The 8861-nt window shown below is 44.9% G+C and overlaps 1 protein-coding gene across 1 annotated transcript in view; it reads right to left on the bottom strand.

Moving 5' to 3' along the window:
- The window catches only part of ft (cadherin-related tumor suppressor fat), a 512494-nt gene that overhangs the window by 191860 nt on the left and 311773 nt on the right, over positions 1–8861 (bottom strand). The gene's annotated exons all lie outside the window — the stretch shown is intronic.

Genomic DNA, 8861 nt, shown 5'->3' with positions numbered 1-8861 from the left:
TGGATCAATTTTAATTGTAGATTAATTATTCACGTCGTGTACGAGTTCTGGACCTTAGCAGTTGTGACTTGTATACACCAGGTCACGTCTTTCTTAGGTACTCTTTATTCTTTACCTGGAGAAGGTTTAGGGGGTCAACGCCCCCGCGGCCCGGTCTGTGACCAGACTTCGTTGCCTCTGGTATGTAGTTTCTCCCAGAACTCATAGACCACTTGATATATAGACCAGTAATGTATATAGTAGCCCTGATATACCTTGGATATACCTTTAATGAGATTCGAGGCCGGCCATGGGCCATGCTCGTCTGGTGCTTGCCTGGTTAACCAGGCTGTTGCTGCTGGTGGTCCGCTGCCTCACATATCCACCACAGCCTGGTTGATCTGGCACCTGGTGAAGATACTTGTCCAGATTCCTCTTGAAGGCTCCTACACTTGTTCCACCCGTGTTTCTGGTATCTTCTGGCAATATGTTGAATAATCTGGAGACACGGATGTTGATACCATGTTCCCTTATTGTGCCCACCGCACCCCTGCTTTTCACTGTTGTACAACACTTTTGCAGTGTATGGAATCACTGACTGATATTCCTCATTGTAGCGTCTGCCAGTCCGTTTATAGTCTGTGTATTCTATCCTTATTTCATGACTACTGCTGCCTCTGTATTTAACTGCAGAAGACTACTGTGTGGGCGAAACGTGTCAACAATAATGATACCCAACTGTTACACATTTGTCTTAAATCTTCAACTTGTCGCTATTTTATACCACTTTTAACATCACCAGTAATCTTAGGCACCAGAATGACTTCAAAAGATGTCACTAGCTTGGTTTCACTCTACATATGGTAAGGTAGCAACAAATCATAAGGATTTTATTATATTTATTTATCGAAAAACTGCAAATTGTTCAGAGATGGAGTCCCATACCCTCCATTATGTGGTTACTATACGCCCATTATTTGGTTACCATAACCCCATTATTTGGTTCCCATATCCCCCATTATTTGGTTCCCATACCCCCCATTATTTGCTTCCCATACTCCATTATTTGGTTCCCATAACCCCATTATTTGGTTCCCATACCCCCATTATTTGGTTCTCATACCCCCACTATTCGGTTCCCATACCCCCCATTATTTGGTTCGCATGCCCCCCATTACTTGGTTTCCATAACCCTATTATTTGGTTACCATCCCCATTATTTGGTTATCATATCCCCCCCATTATTTGGCTCCCATAATCCCATTATTTGATTACACCCAAGGGGTCTGGGTACCCCTGGTTAAGAACCGGGTATTAGACTACCTGCATGACCGGGTGGTTCTGTATGTAGAACCATAACCACCACAACCATCATCTCTACCACCACCACCACTACCCCCACAGAGCACAGGCTGAGTTTGCTGGTTGTCATGTTGTCCTGGGAGTCAGTCATCTCACCAGCAGGAGAGCTGGACGTCATAACTGTGTCCTGAGCAGTGAGTACCTCCGGGAGGGTATCGGAGGTTAGAGTTGAGTAGCGGTACCGTCCGGTGGGCGGGGGAAGGGAGGCCGGTGGGGGGGCAGATAGGTGGGGGAAGGCTGGTGGGGGTGGATCAGCGCGTGCACTCCGGCCCTGGGAGGTGCACCAAGTGCCAAATATGGAGGAAGCCTCGGCTAGCGTGACCCAACCCCACCACCACTAGAACATACACAACCACCCCCCTACCACCACCACCCCCAACACCTCCCCCACCACTGCCATCACCGTCATTACGTGAGACCAGCTCCTCCTGACTAGATTTCTGAGGAATGGGACCTAAGTACTGTTCCATTCAGAACCAGGTAGATACAAGTTAGAGATAGACGCTCCCTGGGTTGGCGACGACGAAGACTCACAGAACTTCTCGAAGGTCGCAGACGTTGTGAAGAACAATCACTAGTTAGAAAAATGGAAAACACTGAGCTCAATATATCAAAGAGCGCCCAGGAGAGATAACGAGATAGAAAAAAAAGAAAACCATAAAAAAATTGAAAAGGGTCAAAATGCTTTTCCTCATATATAAAATCAAGGTCAAAAACCACATCCAGTATCGGCTCTTAAAGAAATGAGTAAAATACTTAACTGACAATATGTCTCTGTGTTTAGTGAGTCATTAATCAGATTCAAAATCCTCAATCCAAATGAAATTATCCATGAACGAGACTCAAAACTCTGCCGACATCTTCCAAGTTTTTGATCATAACCGATAGCAAAGACATTATAAATTATCAAAATCTGTGAAAGGATTTTAAGAAACAGCAGAGTTGCACAACCCAGGGCAGCGTGAGTTTAGAGCAGGTCGTTCCTGCCTCTCACAACTAATGACCACTATGACATGGTCTTAGATGCACTGGAAGACAAGCAAAATGCAGATATGGTATATACAGACTTTGCCAAATCCTTTGACAAGGGTGACCATAATGTTACAACGCACAGATTGTTGTACAAGGAGTAACAGGAAAAGTAGGTAGAGTACCTGGAGGTTACCTGGAGGTTATTCCGGGGATCAACGCCCCCGCGGCCCGGTCCACGACCAGGCCTCCCGATGGATCAGGGCCTGATCAACTAGGCTGTTACTGCTGGCCGCACGCAGTCCGACGTACGAGCCACAGCCCGGCTGATCCGGCACTGACTTTAGGTATCTGTCCAGCTCTCTCTTGAAGGCAGCCAGGGGTTTATTGGCAATTCCCCTAATGCTTGATGGGAGGCTGTTGAACAGTTTTGGGCCCCGGACACTTATGGTGTTTTCTCTTAGTGTACCAATGGCGCCCCTACTTTTTATTGGCGGCATTTTGCATCGCCTGCCCAGTCTTTTACTTTCGTAGGGAGTGATTTCTGTGTGCAGATTTGGGACCATTCCTTCCAAGATTTTCCAAGTGTAGATTATGATATATCTCTCCCTCCTGCGTTCCAACGAGTACAAGTCAAGTGCTTCCAAGCGTTCCCAGTAGTTAAGGTGCTTGACAGAACTTATACGTGCAGTAAAGGATCTCTGTACACTCTCTAGATCTGGGATTTCACCTGCTTTGTATGGAGATGAGTAATAGTGTACAAAGTAAAATCAGTGGCTGCCACACTGAAATTTATTTTCTGTACATGTACAAGGTATACAGACCATAGCTGACATCAATGACATACTACTACATAGAAAGCCGCTTGTTATGTAGAGCATTTCCCGCAAATTAGGTCAGTTTTGTCCCAAGATGTGACCCACACCAGTCGACTAACACCCAGGTACCCATTTTACTGATATGGAACATAGACAACCGGTGTAAGGAAACACGTCCAATGTTTCCACCCTCGCCGGGAATCGAACCCAGACCCCTCACCGTGTGAAGCGAGAGTTTTAGCCACCAGGCCACGGGGCACCAATAGCACTGTATCATCTTCAGCAGGCGATGCTAGTCTGTATGTGAGTGACATTCACTGAGGACACTGACATCTTCCAGTGGGCCACTGATATCTTCCAGTGGGCCACTGTCAACATCTTCCAGTGGGCCACTGACAACATCTTCTAGTTGGCCGCTGACATCTTCCAGTGGGCCACTGAGAACATCTTCCAGATGGCCGTTGACAACATCTTCCAGTTGGCCGCTGACATCTTCCAGTGGGCCACTGACAACATCTTCCAGTGGGCCACTGGAAAATTTCAGTTACTCCGTTATGAAAAATTGAGAATATAAAAACTGGAAGGGAGCACGACGGAAACAAACCACTGGAGAGAGTGAACGATTTATTTGAAAGGTAATGTGTCACAAGATCTCACCTTGAAGGATCACACAGTGTCACTATCACAACCGCAAGGAAAATGAGTCTGGATAGCCGTAACCTCGAAATAAGAGATGGCAAGCCAGTGACGACACCCTTCACCACCCTTGTACCAGTAGTAGTGGTAATAGTAGTAGTAGTAGTAGTAGTAGTAGTAGTAGTAGTAGTAGTCCTGTTAACAGCTGTATAATTATCAGTTACAGCTGCAGGCAGCTACAGTTGCGTTAAGTTAAAGCCTATAGATCGCTGTATTAATTATAGGCGAATTATAGGCAAGCGTAACACCTGTAACTCACAACACCTGTAAACAGGTGCGCTACAAATTACATATGATGACCAGGTTACAAGTTTAATTATAGTCGTAACGTATAATTTAGTTATAGACGTGAGGAGGGTGGGATGGGTGGTTATAGACGATTTAAAGACTACAGACAGAACAAATTACACATGTACAAAGAGCAGGTGTGTGTAGATAAGTGTAGGTGTGTGTAAATGTGGGTTTGTGAGTGTGTATAATTGCAGGTGTGTATGTGTAGATAATTGCAGGTGTGTACAATCGCAGGTGTGTATAATTGCAGGTGTGTACAATCGCAGGTGTGTATAATTGCAGGTGTGTTTAATCACAGGTGTGTATAATCACAGGTGTATAATTGCAGGTGTGTATAATTGCACGTTTGTATAATAGCAGGTGTGTGTATAATTGCATGTGTGCTTAATTGCAGGTGTGTACAATCGCAGGTGTGCATAATTGCAGGTGTGTTTAATCACAGGTGTGTATAATCACAGGTGTATAATTGCAGGTGTGTATAATTGCACGTTTGTATAATAGCAGGTGTGTGTATAATTGCATGTGTGCTTAATTGCAGGTGTGTACAATCGCAGGTGTGCATAATTGCAGGTGTGTTTAATCACAGGTGTGTATAATCAAAGGTGTATAATTGCAGGTGTGTATAATTGCACGTTTGTATAATAGCATGTGTGTGTATAATTGCAGGTGTGTTTAATCGCAGGTGTGTATAATCAAAGGTGTATAATTGCAGGTGTGTATAATTGCAGGTTTGTATAATAGCAGGTGTGTGTATAACTGCAGGTGTGTGTATAATTGCATGTGTGTATAATCACAGGTGTGCGTATAATTGCAGGTGTGTATAATCACAGGTGTACATATAATTACAGGTGTGTATACTCGCAGGTGTGTAGCAGTATGTCACACAGGTGTTCGTCTAAGCAGGTGGTTCATTCTTAGAAAGTCGATTGTTATATGCGAGTAGCTAATTATACGTCTCGTGGTTAATTCTAAGCGGTTGTATAATTATAAGTGTTTAGGAAATTATACATGTGGGACTAATTGCAAGTGCGAAGTTATACAAGGGGGGGGGGGAGGGAGGTAGAACAGGTGAAGTGCTGACTGCGTGTGACGCAGCACACTCCAGGTGTGGGCCAATTATAGGGCTGTAGAGGATTATAGGTCAAGCAAATTATAGGTGTGAAGGTTGTTATAGGCAGGGAGGTAATGACAAGCGCTGGGGGGATATGATTGAGGTGGATAAATGGAAAACAGGAATAAATAATAGAGGGATAATTGTGGTTAGATGTGGTTGTTAGAATTCTCTGTGGCTCGGGGGGGGGGGAGGGTTGGAGCAGTCTTTGAATGCTTTGTTGATAGTCTTGGGGAGTCTGATCGCATTTGCTTAAGAAGCTCCTTGTGACTTGTACCCTGGAAGCTGCGTGTCACTAGCACGTTAAGAGACCATACAATAAGTGTCAGGGGCCCGAGACTGTTCAACTGCCTCCCAGCATACATAAGGGGGATTACCAACAGACCCCTGGCAGTCTTCAAGCTGGCACTGGACAAGCACCTAAAGTCGGTTCCTGACCAGCCGGGCTGTGGCTCGTACGTTGGTTTGCGTGCAGCCAGCAGTAACAGCCTGGTTGATCAGGCTTTGATCCACCAGGAGGCCTGGTCACAGACCGGGCCGCGGGGGCGTTGACCCCCGGAACTCTCTCCAGGTAAACTCCAGGATGTCAGTAACGTGTTAAAAGTATCTAGCCAAGACAGGGGTGGAAAAAGACACTTGTGTATAGTTCTGGACATTTATTAAAAGAAAACGTTAAGCCACGAGTGACTTCTTCAGTCCTAATACAGAGATAACTAAGAAAGGAATACAGTGGCAGGAATCAGGTGGAAGGTCCCCTAGGTAGTAGTAGTAGTAGTAGTAGTAGTAGTAGTAGTAGTAGTAGTAGCAGCAGCAGCAGCAGCAGCAGCAGCAGCAGCAGCAGCAGCAGCAGCAGCAGCAGTAGCAGCAGCAGCAGCAGCAGCAGCAGCAGCAGCAGCAGTAGTAGTAGTAGCAGCAGCAGCAGCAGCAGCAGCAGCAGCAGCAGTAGTAGTAGTAGCAGCAGCAGCAGTAGTAGTGGTAGTAGTACAATTGTGGTGAGACGGGTTGGGTTAGAGAAGGATGTGTTAACATCATGTCACATCGGTCTCCAGAATGGGTAATATCCTGCTGATTATCAATTTGGATATAGTGTAACATCGAGACTTTTGATGGATAGTGTTATTGACAGAAATCAACGCAGCCTCTATACGCTCTCGCCGTCTTAAATCTTCTTTAATGACTATTGCAGCCTCACTGAATTTCATAAGGTGTCCAACATCGTCCCTATGTTGAACACATGCGTTTCCACGGTCATCACGGCTGCAAGCGTTTTTGTGTTCTCTGATCCTAATATCCGGAAATCTGGCTCTGTTACCCCCACATATACTTTGTCACACATCCCACATGGTATAGTGTATACTCCTGCACTCGTACCAGAGTTACTCTTCAGTTTTTATACTAAGTTTCATGGAATCTTGGAACAGAGGACATCTACACAACCTTCTTCCACTGGGGATTCCTGCCTACTAGTGACAATGTCTTCGTCTGCTGCACCTCCTTCACCTGTCGTCGGTATACAGGCACCAAGCTGCACGACTGTGCTTCAGATCCTTCAAGACTACGGTACTCTCCACCAACTCCAAGGATGAGGGACTGATTACCTCATCTTTTGTATATAAGTCTCCACATTATGTCCTTGTATTGTACTGATAAAGCCATTGGATGGCGAAACGTCTACAATAAAGAAACCCAAATGTTGCACATGTGTCTAATTGTCATCTTGTCCGGTACTGTATACTATTATTGTACATTGCTTCACTTTGCTTAAGAGACTGATTAAAACGAATGAAAAGCAGGGGTGTCACTAGCACGTTAAGAGACCATACAATAAGTGTCAGGGGCCCAAGACTGTTCAACTGCCTCCCAGCACACATAAGGGGGATTACCAACAGACCCCTGGCAGTCTTCAAGCTGGCACTGGACAAGCACCTAAAGTCAGTTCCTGACCAGCCGGGCTGTGGCTCGTACGTTGGTTTGCGTGCAGCCAGCAGCAACAGCCTGGTTGATCAGGCTCTGATCCACCAGGAGGCCTGGTCACAGACCGGGCCGCGGGGGCGTTGACCCCCGGAACTCTCTCCAGGTAAACTCCAGGTCCAGGTAATACCATCATGAACAAATTGCACTGTCAACGTGTACAAGTCATGTACCATCAGCTAATAACTGATTTAAAATATATTTTTTATTTATTTCTTAAATAGTTTATGGTATTTAAATAAAATGTAACTCTTTTTACTGTGATTTTTTGCCCGTGACCTTTTTTTCCAAACACCACTAGTGGACAAAACCACTAGTGGAAGTAGGTCTTGCCTATAGATACCACTTCACAAGTGTACTTCCTACAACACTCTTCAGTGTTCTGATATTCAGAACACACCTACTGTCTCTTCTATTCTCACCTTACTATTCACCTAACATATTTTCTGGTATTCACTTCACCTGACCTGTCTGCTACCTTTCTTCTCTTTTGCTCTCTCAGTCGTGACTTGACAATGGTTCAAAACGTCGTTTAAAGTTCCTTCGCCGAATTGTGGATTAGTTGTGAAATCATTTTCTTCAACTTCCCATAGCTCACTAATTTTGTCTTCGTTGAGTACATCTGTGCGGTCCACTAGATGGCTGTGGTGGTGTGGCCCACTACAAGACTGTGTATGGTGGACCAGGTCTTGCAGAGGATCAAGGCCTGGTCAAACAGACTGTTAACTGCTGGTCCCACACAGTCCAGCACAGTACATCTTAATATCTCTATGGTTCACCAATTTGTCTACCATCTATGTTCCCTGGCTCACTTCCTCGCTTCTCCAAACACATTGTCCCTATGTACTCCATCCAATATTAGGAGGAGAGAGAGAGAGAGATACATGGTAATATATACCTGGAAGGTACTCTTGGGCCTCGTCCAAAATCTGCACACTGCCATAACAACATATTAGAGCGAGAGATATGGAAGTGCAAAATAAACCCAGTTAAAAGGAGGGGTGCGGGGGGCACAATAAGGGAACACTGTATTAACATCCGTGGCCCCAGACTATTCAACATCCTACCAAAAGATATCAGAAACACTGTTGGAACAAGTGCATATTTGGGACAGCGGACCTCCAGCAGCAGCAATCTGATTGAACAGACTAGCATCAGACAAGCCTGACCCATGGCCGGGCTCCGGGAGTAGAAAGACTCTCGAAACTCATCAAAGGTATATCAAAGGTAGTATACAAGACGAGGAATTTGACACATATACAACACCTAATGAAGAATAGGACACCTTTACAACATCTGGGTACCTTTAATTTGTAGACGTTTCGCCATCCAGTGGCTTTATCAATACAAAATGTGAAGACTGAAGAAATATGTACAAAAGACGAGGTAATCAGTCCCTCAGCCTTGGGATTTCTGAAGAGTACCGTAATCTTCAAGACTATGGTACTCATCACCACTTCCAAGAGTACCGTAGTCACCACCAACGCCAAAGCTGAGGGACTGATTACCTCGCCTTTTGAATACAGTTCTACTGTCTTTCTATTATGTCTCTGAATTTGTACTGATAAAGCCACTCGATGGCGAAACGTTTACTATTGATAAAGATACCCAGATGTTTCACATGTCTAATTTTTCAAATATTATCAACATTAATCAATGATTTG

This window comes from Cherax quadricarinatus, chromosome 5 (genome assembly GCF_038502225.1).
Source record: "Cherax quadricarinatus isolate ZL_2023a chromosome 5, ASM3850222v1, whole genome shotgun sequence".
In the NCBI taxonomy this organism is placed as follows: Eukaryota; Metazoa; Arthropoda; class Malacostraca; order Decapoda; family Parastacidae; genus Cherax; species Cherax quadricarinatus.
Note: the sequence above shows the minus strand (reverse complement) of the source record. Positions and strands in the feature narration are given on the sequence as shown.